Here is a 16,488-nt window from a genome sequence, read left to right on the forward strand (position 1 = left end):
ACTATAGGTCAGACCCCTTTAGTACCAGTTCGTGGCACAAACCGGTACTAAAGGTTAGCCCTTTAGTACCGGTTTGTGACACGAACCGGTACTAAAGGTGATCGTGGGGCCCCGGCCTGACGCCAGCCTGCCATCACCCCTTTAGTACCGGTTCGTGCCACGAACCGGTACTAAAGGTTCAACACGAACCGGCATTAATGCATAGCCGTTCAAACCGGCACTAATGGTACCATTAGTGCCGGCTCAAATTCAAACCGGCACTAATGTGCTTCACGTTTGATCCTTTTTCTACTAGTGTCTGCACTTCTGAGTTGTTGACGGATACATCGTCCGAGTCCTCGACTGGAGGACAGTCCGGCATCGCCGTTGCATCAGCCCCCATCTTCACGGCAGGATTTGAATCCTGGCTGTGGGAAGTACGGTCGGTCGGACCCCCGGATATAGTCCGGCGCGCCTTCCTCCTGGCAAATGGAAAACGGGAAGGTCACGGTTGGACGTGACTGCTCAGGGGCAGGTTGGCGAATTCATACCTCTTCGATGAAGGCGCGACCGTATCTTCATTTGCTCTCCGCTTGGAAGGATTGTCCGGCGCGGGAGCCGATCTCTTCGAAGTTGCCGAACGTCTCCCCTGTGAAGCACGATACGGTGCGATGGGTGAGACAGAATAAGAGTACTCTTTTAGAGAAGGTGTTTTCTTAATTATTTACATGAGAAGCAGGAAGAAGGCCAGGATAGTCTACGGTGATGGCCACTTCTGTGCCGTCATAGCTTGTCTGGTAGAACACTCCCTCCGCAAGCACCACAAATATATCCGGATCCTCTTCGAACCCGGGATCTAGCTCCCGGTTGTGGTCCTCCGGTTGTGGGGCGGGACTATAAAATCCCTCGGTGACCTTTCGCCAGTGTTGTCATAAGCAAACAAGCTAGAAGTTTATAAAAGGCAATTCGGAGATGGAAGAAGTAAAAACAGAAGGGTTGGGCCTTATGTAACACCCACGATGCGGCTATATCTCCCACGTGTCGGAGCACGACTTAGAGGCATAGCCGCATTGTAGGCATGTCACAAGAGGGGTAATCTTTACACATCCCATGTACTGAATAAGAAAGAGATAAAGAGTTGGCTTACAATCGCCACTTCACACAATACATAAATATAGCATTACATCACCCAGAATACAATCAAGATCCGACTATGGAACCAAAATAAAGACAACCCCAAATGCATAAGATCCCCGATCGCCCCAACTGGGCTCCACTACTGATCGTCTGGAAAGGAAACATAGTAACGTTCTGAATCCTCGTCGAACTCCCACTTGAGTTCGGCCGCATCCCCTGGACTGGCATCATCGGCACCTGCATCTGGTTTTGGAAGTAATCTGTGAGTCACGGGGACTCAGCAATCTCACACCCTCGCGATCAAGACTATTTAAGCTTATGCGTAGGAAAAGATAGTGAGGTGGAGCTGCAGCAAGCACTGGCATATATGGTGGCTAACATACGCAAATGAGAGCGAGAAGAGAAGCAAAGCACGGTCGAGAAGCTATAAAGATCAAGAAGTGATCCTGAAACTACTTACATTCAAGCATAACACGAGACCGTGTTCTCTTCCCGGACTCCGCCGAAAAGAGACCATCACGGCTACACACGCGGTTGATTCATTTTAATTAAGTTAAGTGTCAGGTTTTCTACAACCAGATATTAACAAATTCCCATCTGCCCATAACCGCGGGCACGGCTTTCCAAAGTTTAAAACCCTGCAGGGGTGTCCCAACTTAGCCCATCACAAGCTCTCACGGTCAACGAAGGATATTCCTTCTCCCAGGACGACTCGATCAGACTCGGAATCCCGGTTACAAGACATTTCAACAATGGTAAAATAAGACCAGCAAAGCCGCCCGGATGTGCCGACAAATCCCGATAGTAGTTGCACATATCTTGTTCTCAGGGCACACCGGATTGTCCAAACTTCCGGTAGGCCAACCCAGAGTTTCCCCTGGTGGCCACCGGCGGCTGACAAGTTGGACCAACACTCAGAGGAGCACTGGCCCGGGGGGTTAAATAAAGATGACCCTTGAGTCCATGGAACCCAAGGGAAAAAGGCTTAGGTGGCAAATGGTAAAACCAAGGTTGGGCCTTGCTGGAGGAGTTTTATTCAAGGCGAACTGTCAAGGGGTTCCCATTATAACCCAACCGCGTAAGGAACGCAAAATCAAGGAACATAGCACCGGTATGATAGAAACTAGGGCGGCAAGAGTGGAACAAAACACCAGGCATAAGGCCGAGCCTTCCACCCTTTACCAAGTGTATAGATGCATTAAAATAAACAAGATAATATAATGATATCCCAAACAATAATCATGTTCCAACAAGGAACAAACCCCAATCTTCACCTGCAACTAGCAACCACTACAAGAAATCTGTTAATTCATGACGAATTTCTAGTGACGTTCACGAGATCCGTTATGAAAACCGTCACATATAAGCAAGATACGAATGGACCTGAAAACAGTAGCCCCTTTATGACAAACTTTGAGAGACCGTCACAAAAACTGTCACGGATCGACCAGCTGTGCCTAGTCGGGCCTAGACTTTTTTTCTTCATATACCATTTGGACCGTCATGGATGGTTCTAGCTGATGTGCCATTTGTTTGGCCCACGGGTCAGTCGAATGCAATCAACCCTAAAGAAACCAAAACTGAGAGCGCGTGCGGTGAAAGAAAATTTTAAGTCGCCAGCGCGGGGTGTTGAAATTTTCGAGCCGACCCGTTTAACTGCAGAGTCCACGCCAACCTAACCCTAATTACCCTTCTCCCAGCTCCTCCCTACCAACCTTCAGCCGCCGCCACTCCACCAGCGCCGGCGCTGAACCACCCCGTGCCGCTCCACCGTCGCCGGCGCTGAACCACCCCGCGCCGGGCCGCTCCCCACCATTCCCCTCCCATCGCCATTCAGATCTCCCCTAGTCCTACCCCTCAAGCCGAGGCGGCAGTAGCGGCAGCGGGACTGACGGCCGGACTTGGAAGCCCCCGAGGTCACCGGCGGTGGGGCAGGCAGCCAAATTTGGAAGTCCCCGAGGTCACCGGCGGCGGGCACGGATCCAGCTCCATCCGACGGAGAGCCCTTGTGAGTAAGGAGTCACCCATCTTGGTTGTTCGTCAGGGATTGAGTGCTTACATAGTTTCGTATTTGGGACGGGGATCTGCAGGTCGGTCTCATGGGGATGGTTAGCTGCAAGGCGGAGCAGAACACAAACGAGTCCTTCACGCTCGACCACGGCACCGACCGCATCGATTTCATCAGATGGTGAGTGCAGAGCACAGACAACATCGACAATGTTGGCTATTAGTACGACAGTGCAAGAAAATCCAGTAATATGGGAATAAAACCTACAGATTCTTAACCATCTCTGATTAGTTCAGTAATTGAGTTCTAGATGTGTTTTAGGATACAAGTTGCACGCGACTAAGACAGATTTTCCAATTTACATGTCGCAAGATTCATCTCTCTATCCACCCCTTTGTCTTGCCTTTGGTCTTCCTACGTCCAGGGGAATGGCTTGCTTGCTTTTCACTTGGTACATAATACTTTTTTTTTTTGAGAATCACAGGGGGAGGAGTCCCTCCACCTGAATATATTACTCAAAGTGGCCATTATGATAGGAGAGTGATCCAGTTTATAAGGAAAACCGGATCGAAAACCTAAACAAGCTGACCCGTTTATAGGAAAACCGGGCCGAAAACCATACAAGTAACAAGGTTACAAGAAAGGAGAAGAACAAGACACTCAACATAAGGCAGGACATACCTATCAGACTAAGAGGACCATCATCACGAAAGACACAAGTAGTTGTGGAGTTTCATTGAGGGATCCCAATACCAAGACTTGCGAGCAACCTAACGCACCGCACCGGCGTGCATACCAAACCCACGGTGCAACACAGGAGCACCACAATCAACGAGTGCCAAACACGAACCTTGACTGGGAGCTCCGCCAGTGAATCCGGGACGATTAGCAGGTTGGGGAGGCTTCTTGCGCGTCATTGAGCAAAGAAGAACCGAGACAACACCAAGAGCACGAAGCTCACCGCAACAAAACGGCAGCCATGGGAGGGTCTTGAGCTTGCATAGCAACAGGGACGACACAAAGGCACCGCCGCCGGACCCGTACAGAACACCACCATCAACCACACACGAGTCACTCCGGCTGATCCCTGCTCCAAAATGATGCCCCCAAGAGGGACACGACGCAAGCCGCCGCCATCATCCGATCCGCAAGAGCACGGATCTAAGGTTTCCCATGGAGCTAGGGACGGTAAGGGAGAGGAGAGCATCACCACAGCAGCGCCTTCAAGAAGGCAGCGACGCCCACGGACGCCGTTGCTGCTGGCTCCGACCGTAGCCAGAGACAGACTTTCGCCCGGCATCGTCTCCCACACCACTGACCAAACCAGCCAGTCCACCACATCCACCATCCGCCAACCTCCACCCTCCTGCCATGCCCAGCCGTGCTCCCGGCAGCGAGCCGCCACCACGCCGCCGGGAAGCAACCACCACATCGCCTCACTGCTCGTCATGGTTGACCCGAGCCAGCAAGGACGCAAGATATGGGTGGTCCTGGGCCAGGATGCCTCGACACGACCGGAAGAGAGCACCAGAGCCAACAGCAACCGAGCGGCAATCCTCACCACAGCCCACCGCCAGTACATCTCCAGCACCACCACCACCCACTGCAACCCACCTCGGCCAAGCACTTCGTTCCTGAACAGCCACCGCCACCTCGTCCTGACCTTCACAAACGAGCAGAGCCGCCAGAGACAGCGAGATCTGGGCGGAACTGCGCATGAAGCCCCGAGACATCAGCCATCGGGCAGCAGAACCAGCATCGGCCGACACCTCATGCCGCACGAGAGACCGAAGGAGCCGTGACCAGCCCGCCGCGCGCCTTGGGCCAGGCCCCCCGTCCAGATCCGGGGCAGAGGAGAGCATGCCGGCGCCGCGACCGATCTGAGCCGCCCCGCACTCCGTGCACGCCCCGCACCTCCAGGCCGCCCACCTCCGCAGCCAACACCCCCGCCAAGCCGCCGCCGAGCACCCGCAGCAAGCGCGGAGAAGCGCCGTGCCGGCCGCCAGAACACGAGCCCCCGCCCGTGTAAAGCAGCCCGGGTCGCCAGGTCCCCGCCGCCGCCGGATCCGTAGGGGCTTCGCCCGGAGGAGTCCGTCTGGCGGCGGCGAGGGGAGGGGAAGCTGGAGAGAGGGGGCCTGCTGCGGCGGGAGGAGCGGCGCCGCCCGAGTCGCCCTGGGGGAGGACGACGCGGGGGCCGGCTGGTGTGCAAAATGTGTTCTTGTATGCACAAAGAAACACTCATGGAGAGAAACTTATTTTTTCTTCCCAGAATACTATCGAGACACCATACTCCATCTTATTTATTGATGATTTTCAGGGGTTCTCATGCTTGTTTATTCTGGATTTCTCTGTCAGAACTGCTTGTGTGTCCATCTGCGACAATGGCTTCTGGTCAGTTTATCTATTTCTTTCTTTCCTTGCAGTGGCGGAGCTACAAAGAAAAGCCTGAGCAGGCCAATCTAAAAAATATGAAAAAATCAACCCAAGGAAAGGATGATGAGCTGCTGCTGAAAAGTCTTCCTCAACTCCATCCGTAACGTACATCTCTTTTTTCACTTAAAAACCAAATCGATTTTGCGTTGATTAGCGTTGCTACCCAGTGCCCATGGCAATTATCTACTACCTAAATTAGCATGTGTATTATCAATTCACCGAATCTCAGAGTGCTATAGCCTACTTTTTATAGGGAAATTAGACTGCCTGGGAGATGAGAGTTTGCGGGGTGTGCATGTGCCTGTGTTAGTGCAGCAGCGCTCGTCGCCTAGGTCTGCACTTGCGGTCGCCTGGCTGGGCGCAGCCGCTACTAGCTGCCGCCTGGGGTATGGCCAAGCCACCGCGGCATGGGTCGCCCTCGAGCATTCGCAGTCCGCACCGCTCTGCGCTGCTACTCGCTGCGACCGGCAGCCGGACCTTAATTTGCTGCTCCGGCCCACCTCTCTCTTTCCGTCCGTGCAGCTGTTTGCGTGGCTCGTGCCCTAGCATCGAGGGCGACCGAGGCTGGATGCAAGGAGAGAAGCTTGACGAGGCGAGACAGCATGCGAGCGAGGCTGTCGTGGGCTGGCCTGCGCGTATATAGTTAATTTTTACCTCAGCGGCTGGGCGGGCCATGGCACGCTTTTGCCCTCGCGAAGCTCCACCGGTGCTTCCTTGCTCCCTAGTGTTGTTCATTATACTGTATCTTAGGAACCTTAATTACTTATTTCTTTCTACTGCAAGGTATTTGGTCAGTTTCAACCTGGACCGCGTATCTTGGAGTGACAACCCACATTCAGCTGTTATATCTCGAAATGGCTCACATGGCAAGTTGGATTCCATTCCTGTGCAGGTGAATTTTGGCTTTGTCTTCTTCTTTTACATTGTCATGTAAATCTGAAATTACTCAATATCAATTTATGTATGCAACAGTATTTAACTACTAGGTGTAAATGTAAAAAATGTTGATATAACTTCAAACATTTTAATTTTGGAAGACAATGATTACCCCAATCCAATTGGAGTTCAGTCAGCGTTTACTATTGCTCACTTGTTATACAGTGTACTGTCTATCTACGTTAGACCACTTCTTGGTTCTTTTAGGAATGGTAAATCTCACCATGGACTCATTGTTTGGGCAAAAAAAAACACTTGTTTTTATCATTAGTAATATTATGCCAATGGCAATTATTACTGAGCAAACAGAGACATAGGTGATGGTGGCACTGTGAAGAGCGTCTTATATATCCGTCAGGTTTGGTCAGCTGTGAATGTTCAAACAGTTGTGGTGGTGTATCCACTTCATATTTTTGTTAAAACCTGAAGTAATATTGCATTTCTTTATTGTGGTCAATACTTTCATGTAGTTTGGAACATGATGAGTCACTATTGCATGTGTTTCAGTATGCCAAAGCTGAAAACATGTGTGGCAGGTAGTTAGAATAGTGTGGTGTGCGAGCTACAAATGGGACACGTGTCACGCTCCGGAGGCGACGGACGCCCGTGCTGGATCAGCCGGCTGCTCCCAAGCTTTTCCCTTGTTCTAAATTGGTTAACTGAAGTTCTCTCATGCTCGTGAATATTTGGTCTTTGTAAAGAATTCTACTATTAGAATAATGAGATCACTAGGTGGATCATTTAATTGCCTAAAATGTTTTGCTTTTAAGTGTTTTTTATTTTACATGAAAAAAAGCAAGTTTTATAGGAATTGGCTTTAATTGGTGAAGAAAGTATGCCTCCAGTATTACTTTTTCTGGTTTTCTAACTACAAACTACAGAACATTGTATTGTATGGACCATCCTGTATTGTATGAACCATCTGTTTTGCTAGACCAAGCCCTATCAGTGTATATAAACTTCATTTTTTGTGGTACTTGATGAATAAGAAATGATCTCTCCATCCTTTGCTTAAAAATTGTTTGGAAAATCAACTACTCCCTCTGTAAACAAATATACGAGCGTTTAGATCACAACTTTAGTGATCTAACCGGTCTTATATTTCTTTACGGAGGGAGTATATTATTACTCTGTAGATTCATTTGGGGGCTGGCTGTTATTACTTACTATAATTTTGTATATGTTTTGGATTCTATGCAGGTTGGCACTCAGCTGGGGATTGAAGTTTTTAGCAGGAATTACTTGGCTTCGAATAACTACCTGGAAGCATTAGTGGTGCAGTGTTGGAGATTAAATCCAGCTAGTACTATAGTATACTTGAAATAAAAAAAATGCTTATAGCGCTTTCTATATATGTTGTGATACAAATATTTGTTTTCAGAAATCAGACTAGATTGTTGGAAGTTTGTATTTTCTTGTGGCCAGATGCTATTGTGTGAATGAATTTGTCTTGTTGCAATTGGGTTGCATGAAAAACACGCTGGACAAAAAATGGGCTAATGGTTGGACTAAAAGAATAGGTATTCTAATGGGTAGAACTGAAATAAGTGGCTAATGGGTTGGACTGGACCAAAATTATTGGGCTAAAACCTTAATTGGCCTGGATACTAGATGGGCCATGTTGGCTGCACGTCAGATCCACATAGACGCCACCTCAGGTCCATGCTGCTACCAGGTCACGTAAATCTGTGACGGATTAGTCTGTCATGGAATCTTGGGCCCAGCGGGCCTGGGGACAGATCTATGACGGCCAGAAACCGTCAAGGAAGGTGATGTGCCAAATTATGATGCGATATACATGATGGATTTCAAATCCGTCACGTGTGCACATCCATGACGGTTTCTCATTGATCCATGACAGCTCGGGACTGTCATCGATTAACAGGTTTCTTGTAGTGAACGCTATAAGAGGGGCTGAGCGAAGCGGTAACATAGCCAAACAACGGTTTGCTAGGACAAGGTGGGTTAGAGGTTTGACATGGCAATATGAGAGGCATGATAAAGCATGTGGTAGGTATCGCGACATAGCAATAGAGCGAGCAACTAGCAAGCAAAGATAGAAGTGATTTCGAGGGTATGGTCATCTTGCTTGTAAAGTTCTCCGAGCTGACATAAGCTTGATCCTCGTAAGCGTACTCAACGGGTTCCTCGATCACGTACTCGTCTCCCGGCTCTACCCAAGGCAAGAACACAAGCAAAGGGAACCACAATCAACCACGGTGCAATGCGCAAGCAACATGATGCAAAACATGTCATGATATGCGGGATGTGATATGCAATGCATATGCGTGCTCTGGAAGGAAAAGATTGAACCAGGTCTTAACTTGGTAAACCAAGAGTGCCGCTTGTCGGTGTACTAGAGTAGGGGTACCCTAGTATCCCGAACTTGTGCACGGGCAGTTGCAGCACCCCGCGGCAAGGCTTGCCGGACGACCGCCAGGGTCCTCCGTGGGTTCCCTTGGAGCCACTCAAGAACAAAGTATTTAAGATGAAGAGACAAGGCCCCGGCAAGAGGAGCTTGCCGGGAAGAGACAAGGCCCCGGCAAGAGGAGCTTGCCGGGAAGGCCAACCACGGCACCACAAGAAACTTGCTGCGACGCACCACACGTCCCGGCAAGATCCGGCGAGCGACAAGCTTCCGGACGCGACAAGACGACGACCCTGGCAAGGTACTTGCCGGGGGCCAGCTGCCACTCTATACCCGCGCTCCAACGCACCCGCCCGCGTGTCGCCATGAGGCTTTCTCAGGGGCGCGTGGCGGAAGCCTGTGCAGCCAGGGGTACGCGGTGGCAAGCGGAGATGAAGAGGAGGCCATCGTGGCAAACGGAGGCGCTCCTAACGGTCACTTTTTTGCACTGTTTAGACAACTCAGACGGGCATTCAATGCCCCTGTCCCCTGCCGTCAGAGTTAGGTAGGGTGCACTGTATCTACAGTAGCGGTAGCTGCACCTACCGCATCCTTTTCCATTTCTACCCCTCTCGTCTATGTTGCCACCTGTCGGTGACCCCTTGAGAGTATAAAAGGAGGCCCATGCGCAACGTAGAAGGGGTTCGGTTGGTTCGGCTCATTGGAGACACCAGAAACACTCTCACGCTCGGTCTGGTAGCGTCCCTCGCTCCCGAGCAAGAATTCAATACAATCTAGCAAGCAGGAGTAGGGTTTTACGCATCCGTGCGGCCCGAACCTGGGTAAACTGCTCGTGCGCACCGCCTCGATCCGCTCTTTGCTCGACCTCCGCCCTCACCGAACCGAAAGGGGCTCGGCCCGCCGGTCCCCATAGGTGCTCGTGGATCAGTTTCCCCGACATCTTTGGCGCGCCAGGTATGGGGCGTCGAGATCGTGTGAACCCGATCCGGCGTGCGCGCGAGCTAAATCTTCATCGTCTTCATCGACATGCCACCAAAGAAGAAGGCTTCGGAAGCAGTTGCTCCGTCTGCGTCGCTTTCACCGCCTCCGGAGCAAGCGGGCGGTGGAGTGGACGCCGGCGGAAGAACGGGCGTCGACGAGGGAGCTCTCAATGCGGCCAAGTCCAAGGACAAGGCGGCACAGGCCTCGGCATCCATGCGCGTACCGCGCCCGTCTCAGGAGGCGCGGGACCAGCAGCGTCATGGCGTTCGCAGCGCCATACGTTCGCTGAGCCAAGATCAAGCTGGTGGGTCTCGTGGCGTCCAAGACCAGCATGCACGCCAACATGCTGGCTTGAGCGAAGTACGGTTGCCTGGACGGGACACTGCTCCTTCTAATGTGGTTAGGAGTCTGAGCATGTCCCGCTCCTCGCACCGTACACCTCCGCCGCCCACCACTCCAGCAGAAGCCTTGGCACGAGCTCAGCTGCTCCTAGACTACCCTCCGACGGCGGACAAGACCGACGAGTGGAGGGCCACTATCCAAAGCCTCATCGGCTTCGCCAACGGCGACACTGCGCGGCAACCAAGCACTTCCCTACCGCGGCAGGACTGCCAGGCGCGAGCCGATGGCAACGAGACCAGAGGAGGTGCGACTTCCATGCACTCTCCACTGCGAAGGCCAAGATCACCGACTCGCCGGGTCCACCCCGACAGCGGCTCCACCGCGTCGTCGGACCCACGAGCTCGTCGCGACCAGCGCCAAGTTCTCCATGAACGACAATAAGAGGATGCTCGTACTCGCATCGAGCGCCGAAGAGAAGCGCGGCGTCAATCCGACCAGCGCGCTGGGCCCTCTGTCGACATGCACGCGCCGGGGGAGCCAGGCAGCTTGCCGTACGCGGTAGGTTGCCCTGCGTTCACCCATGAGCTGCGGCAGGTCCAGTGGCCCAGCAAGAAAAACTTCAAACCAGATGTACCCGAGAAGTATGACGGCAAGACACATCCGTCGGAGTTCCTCAGCATCTAAACCATCGCGGTGCAGGCTGCCGGGGGGCGGGACGACAAGATCGTTGCCAACTACTTCCCGCTGGTGCTCAAGCCCAACGTCAGGTCCTGGCTCATGCACTTGCCGGACAACTCCATCTCCTCTTGGGCAGATCTGTGCCATCAGTTTGTCGGCGCCTTTACAGGCGGCCACAAACCACATGGCCAAGAGAGCGATCTTCATCTACTCGCCCAGAAGGAGGGAGAGCCACTACGCAAGTACATTCAAAGATTCAGCCGTGTACAGCACAACATCCCAGACGTCCACCCTGCCGCGATCATCAGTGCGTTCCATCAGAATGTGCGGAACCGCAGGATGAGGGAGGAGATGGCGATGTGTAAGATTAGAGACGTCAGCGAGCTTTACGCCCTGGCCGACAAGTGTGTGAGCGCTGAAGAGGGGAGGAGACTTCCCGGAGAGAATACAGGAGCAGGAGGATCCGACAGTGAGGATGCCGCCCCGGCAAGGAAAGGCCGGCGGCGAAACAACAGAAGGAAGAAGGGCAAGGAAGTGCTAGCTGTCGAGCAGACCGGCAATGGAGGTGGCGCCAAGGAAGCTAAAGCTGGTGGCTCCGGCAAGGAGGCCCAACCTGTGGCAGCCGCCGACAAGCAGGACAGCTCCGGCAAGCAGTATTGCAAGATCCACCGCACCAAGGGTCACGATCTCCAGAGCTGCAAGAAGGTCGAACAGCTTGTCGAGCTTCAAAAAGCTGAGTACGAGCGACGCGACAAGGAGAAGGCCCAGGAAGGTGCTGGAGGAGCCGGCAAGAAACGCCCCGGCCGGGGAGGACGCCGCGGCAAGGCCAAGCAGCGGCAAGGAGACAGACCTCCCCGCGGCCGCGACAAGGATGAAGACGACGACGACGATGACGAAGAGATGGATGATGATGAGGCCGACGAGCAGGAATTTCAGAAAGCCACAGAGGTCCTGTGCGTTGACGGTGGCGCCTCTCTGCATACTTCGCACCGCCAACTCAAGCTGTGGATGCGGGAAGTAAATGCTGCAGAGCCATCCGCAGAATCACGCAAGCCCCTGAAATGGTCCAGCACGCCTATCATCTTTGATATTGAGGACCACCCTGATCGCGTAACTGCGGTCGGGTGCTTGCCGATGTTGGTTTCTCCAACTATCCGCAACCTCAAGGTCACAAAGATGTTAGTTGACGGCGGGGCCGGCTTGAACCTGATATCCTCCGCAGTCCTCCAAAAACTCCAGATCCCTGACAGCGAGCTCGAAGAGACCGGCACGTTCCAAGGAATCAGTCCGGGAAGGAGCAAGCCGAAGGGAAAGATCACGCTGCCGGTCACATTTGGCAGTGAGCTGGACTTTAGAACTGAGAGGGTCACGTTTGACGTTGCCGACTTTCCATTACCCTACAATGGGATCCTTGGCCGTCCAGCGCTCGCCAAGTTCATGGCGGCCTCTCACTATGCATACAACGTGCTCAAGATGCCAGGCCCGATAAGTGTCATCTCTGTCCCTGGCGACAAGAAAGATGCCCTTATCTGTGCCGACAAGATGTACCGGGAGGCAGCAGCTGCAGCCGATCGCAAATCACTTGCCGCTGAAGCTCTCGGGGGGAAGAAGAAGACCAAGTCCGGCAAGAGCTCTGATGCCCACTCCGGCAAGCGCACCTCTTCGGAGTGCTGCGCTACCGTCGAGGACGCACCATTGAGCTCCACCGGCAAGTGTAAGAAGACAATGGCAGCTCCACCAGAGACCAAGAAGGTGTCCGCCAAGGAGGACGGCACTGGTGGTACCTTCACCATCAGTGCCACTCTCGACCCCAAATAGGAAAGTGCGCTCGTTGCTTTCCTGCGGGCGAATGTCGACGTGTTTGCATGGCAACCGTCTGACATCCCCGGTGTTCCCAGGAAAGTGATTGAGCACCACCTAGCCGTTTGTCCCCATGCGCGGCCCGTCAAGCAGAAAGTCAGGAAGCAAGCAGTGGAGCGCCAAGAGTTTATTGCAGAAGAAATCAAGAAGCTGGAAGTAGCAGGCCTTGTCAGAGGAGTACTCCATCCCACGTGGTTGGCCAATCCTGTAGTCGTGCGCAAGGCCAACGGGAAATGGAGACTTTGTATAGACTTCACTGATGTCAATAAAGCTTGTCCCAAAGACCCATTTCCCTTGCCGCGCATTGACCAGATTGTTGACTCCACAGCCGGATGTGATTTGCTTTCATTTCTTGACGCATATTCATGATACCATCAGATCTTCATGGCAGAGGAAGATGAGGATAAAACCGCATTCATTACACCATGTGGCACATACTGTTCCGTACAGATGCCCTTCGGGTTGAAGAATGCTGGATCAATATTTGCAAGAGTAGTCCACGTCACTTTTGAGCCCCAGATACACAGAAATGTGGAAGCCTACATGGATGATATAGTGGTCAAGAGCAAGGACAAGGCTACTCTGATTCAAGACCTAGATGAAACTTTTGCGAATCTGTGCAAGATCAACCTCAAGCTCAATCCCGAGAAGTGCGTGTTTGGAGTCCCTTCCGGCAAGCTTCTCGGGTTCTTTGTGTCACAGCGGGGGATTGAAGTCAATCCCGACAAGATCAAAGCCATCGAGCAGATTGAAGCACCAAAGCGCGTCAAGGATGTACGAAGACTTGCCGGTTGCGTGGCTGCTCTCAGCAGGTTTATCTCTAAGTCCGCAGAGCGCGCCTTGCCGTTTTTCAAAATATTGAAAAAGGCAGGTCCGATGAAATGGACTCCGGAAGCGGAGGCTGCGCTGCAAGACTTGAAGAGGTACCTGTCCTCCACTCCAATACTTGTCGCACCTAAGCCACGAGAAAAGTTGCTGCTGTATCTGGCAGCAACCAATCAAGTGGTTAGTGCTGCGTTAGTAGCGGAGAGAGAGGCAGACGATGAGCCAGCGACCGCGGCAAGTGAGTCCAGCGACAAGCGGGGGGCTTCTCCGACAAGTTCTGGCCCCGACAAAGATGAATCTGCGCAGGCATGCAAGGAGGTGCAGAAGAAAATGGTGCAGCGCCCAGTTTACTTTGTCAGTTCCCTTCTGCAGGGGGCTAGGTCAAGGTACTCTGGCATGCAGAAATTGCTTTTCGGCCTTCTCATGGCCTCGAGAAAGCTGCGCCATTACTTCCAGGCACATGAGATAATAGTCGCCACTCGCTTTCCGTTGAAGAGGATATTGCAAAATCCAGAAGCAACAGGCAAGATTATCGAGTGGGCGCTGGAACTGTCAAGCTTTGGCCTCAAGTTTGAGAGTACTTCAACTATACAGAGCAGAGCTTTGGCAGAATTCATAGCGGAGTGGACGCCAACATCGGATGAAGAAACTCCAGAAACGAGCATCCCCGTCAAAGAGGCAAGCAAAGAATGGATAATGTACTTTGATGGTGCCTTCTCGCTGCAAGGTGCCGGTGCCGGCGTGCTGCTTATCGCACCCACCGGAGAGCACCTCAAGTACGTAGTTCAGATGCACTTTCCCAAGGAGCAAGCAACGAACAATACCGCGGAGTATGAGGGCTTGCTTGCCGGCCTCAGAATTGCATCAGACCTTGGGATCAACAAACTCATTGTCAGGGGTGACTCGCAGTTGGTCGTCCGCCAAGTTAACAAAAGCTATCAGAGTCCGTTGATGGAAGCATATGTCGATGAAGTGAGAAAGCTAGAAGAACACTTTGACGGCCTGCAAATGGAGCACGTTCCACGAGCTCAGAACGATATTGCTGATGGCCTGTCAAAGTGCGCCGCACTTAAGTTACCTGTGGAACCAGGGACCTTTGTGCTCAAGCTGACTCAGCCATCCGTAACACCATCAACTGGACAGAGTAAGAAGAGGAAGTTGATTTCTGGTGACTACTTTCCGGCAGAGTTTCCCGAAGCCGCCGCCAAGAAGGTCCCCAAGATCGACGCCAAGAGTGCTGAGGAGCAGTCTGCTCCGGCGAACCTCTCGGTTTGTTCCGTTGAAGCAGACGCTCCCGACAAGTTTTGCTCCGGCAAGCTTGCCGGGGAACATCACGCTCCGGCCGAACCGCAGGTTCTTGCCGTAGAAGCGGATGATCCCACAGCAACAGATATGCCTTTAGTCCTTGTTGTTGAGCCGCAAGCTCCAGCATGAGCGCAGCAGATTGTCCGTTTCCTTCAGACAGGAGTGCTTCCCGAAGAGCAAGAAGAAGCGGAAAGAGTAGCCCGGCAGTCAAGTATGTACAAGTTTGTCGACAATACACTTTACAGAATAAGACTCAACGGTGTGAAATTGAAGTGCATTCGTCGAGAAGATGGACAACAGCTGTTGGCAGAGATACACGGAGGCATATGTGGTCACCACATTGGCGCAAGAGCACTTGCCGGCAAAGCGTTCCGACAAGGCTTCTTCTGGCTGACAGCCCTCCAGGATGCAATTGCACAAGTAACCAAGTGTGAAGCATGTCAGTTCCATTCCAAGCAGATATACCAGCCAGCTCAAGCTCTCCAGACGATCCCTTTATCCTGGCCATTTTCGGTCTGGGGGCTCGACATCCTCGGCCCCTTTCCCCGAGCTGTCGGGGGCTTTGAGTTCTTGTACGTCGCCATCGACAAGTTCACAAAGTGGCCGGAAGTGGAACCAGTGAGGAAGGTGACAGCACAGTCAGCAGTCAAGTTCTTCAGGTCGATTGTTTGCCGTTTCGGGATCCCTAACAGGATCATCACCGACAACGACACGCAATTTACGAGCCGCACCTTCATGCAGTACGTCCAAGATCTTGGCGCCAAGGTCTGCTTCACTTCTATTGCTCATCCGAGAAGCAACGGTCAAGCGGAGAGGGCAAATGCTGAAGTGCTGCGAGGCCTCAAGACCAGAACTTTCGACAGACTGCACAAGTGCGGAAGAAACTGGATCAAGGAGCTGTGTGGTTCTTTGGTCGATCAGGACGACGCCGAATCGAGCCACTGGCCAGACACCTTTTGCTCTAGTCTACGGAGCAGAGGCAGTTCTCCCCATGGAACTCGTTTACGGGTCACCTCGAGTGCTCGCTTATGATGAGCTCGAGCAAGAGCAGCTGCGGCAAGATGACGCGCTGCTCCTTGAGGAAGACCGTCTTTAGGCTGCTGTGCGAGCCACTCGCTGCCAGCAAGCTTTGCATCGCTACCATAGCCGCAAAGTTAAAGCCAGAAGCTTCGAGGAAGGCGACCTTGTTCTTCGGCGTGTTCAGTCCGCCAAGAATTCCAACAAGTTGACGCCGAAGTGGGAAGGCCCTTATCGGGTGAAACGAGTCACTAGGCCCGGCGCTGTCCGCCTTGAGACCGAAGATGGCATTCCGGTGAGCAACTCCTGGAACATTGAACATCTTCGTAAGTTTTACCCGTAGGGCGCGGTTGCCGGAAGCTTTTCCGGCAACCACCTTCTGTACAAGTCTTGCCGCTGTTGCATGTAATCCTTTGTACAGAGCCGGGCGCAGACCCCGTGCATAAGTAAAGCTCATGTGCCCCGCACATCTTGTCAGTTTTATGTTGTAATCCTTTTTGCATATGTTATCTGACGCTATGTGCAGCACCAGACCCCGGTAAGCAATAACGAGCCGGAAGGCTCCATATCATTACTTTCTTTCTCTGTTTCTTTCTCAAAAGAAGGAAGGTTCCCTCGC

General features: G+C 52.6%; 1 long non-coding RNA gene across 1 annotated transcript; it reads left to right on the top strand.

Moving 5' to 3' along the window:
• Positions 1 to 4,775: 4,775 nt before the first annotated feature.
• On the top strand, positions 4,776 to 7,907 carry LOC119287475. The gene is made up of 3 exons (XR_005140879.1): positions 4,776 to 5,662; positions 6,080 to 6,449; positions 7,694 to 7,907. It is a non-coding gene; the product is annotated as an uncharacterized LOC119287475 (long non-coding RNA).
• Positions 7,908 to 16,488: the final 8,581 nt, after the last annotated feature.

The sequence above is a fragment of the Triticum dicoccoides genome, chromosome 4A (assembly GCF_002162155.2).
Source record: "Triticum dicoccoides isolate Atlit2015 ecotype Zavitan chromosome 4A, WEW_v2.0, whole genome shotgun sequence".
NCBI lineage: Eukaryota > Viridiplantae > Streptophyta > Magnoliopsida > Poales > Poaceae > Triticum > Triticum dicoccoides.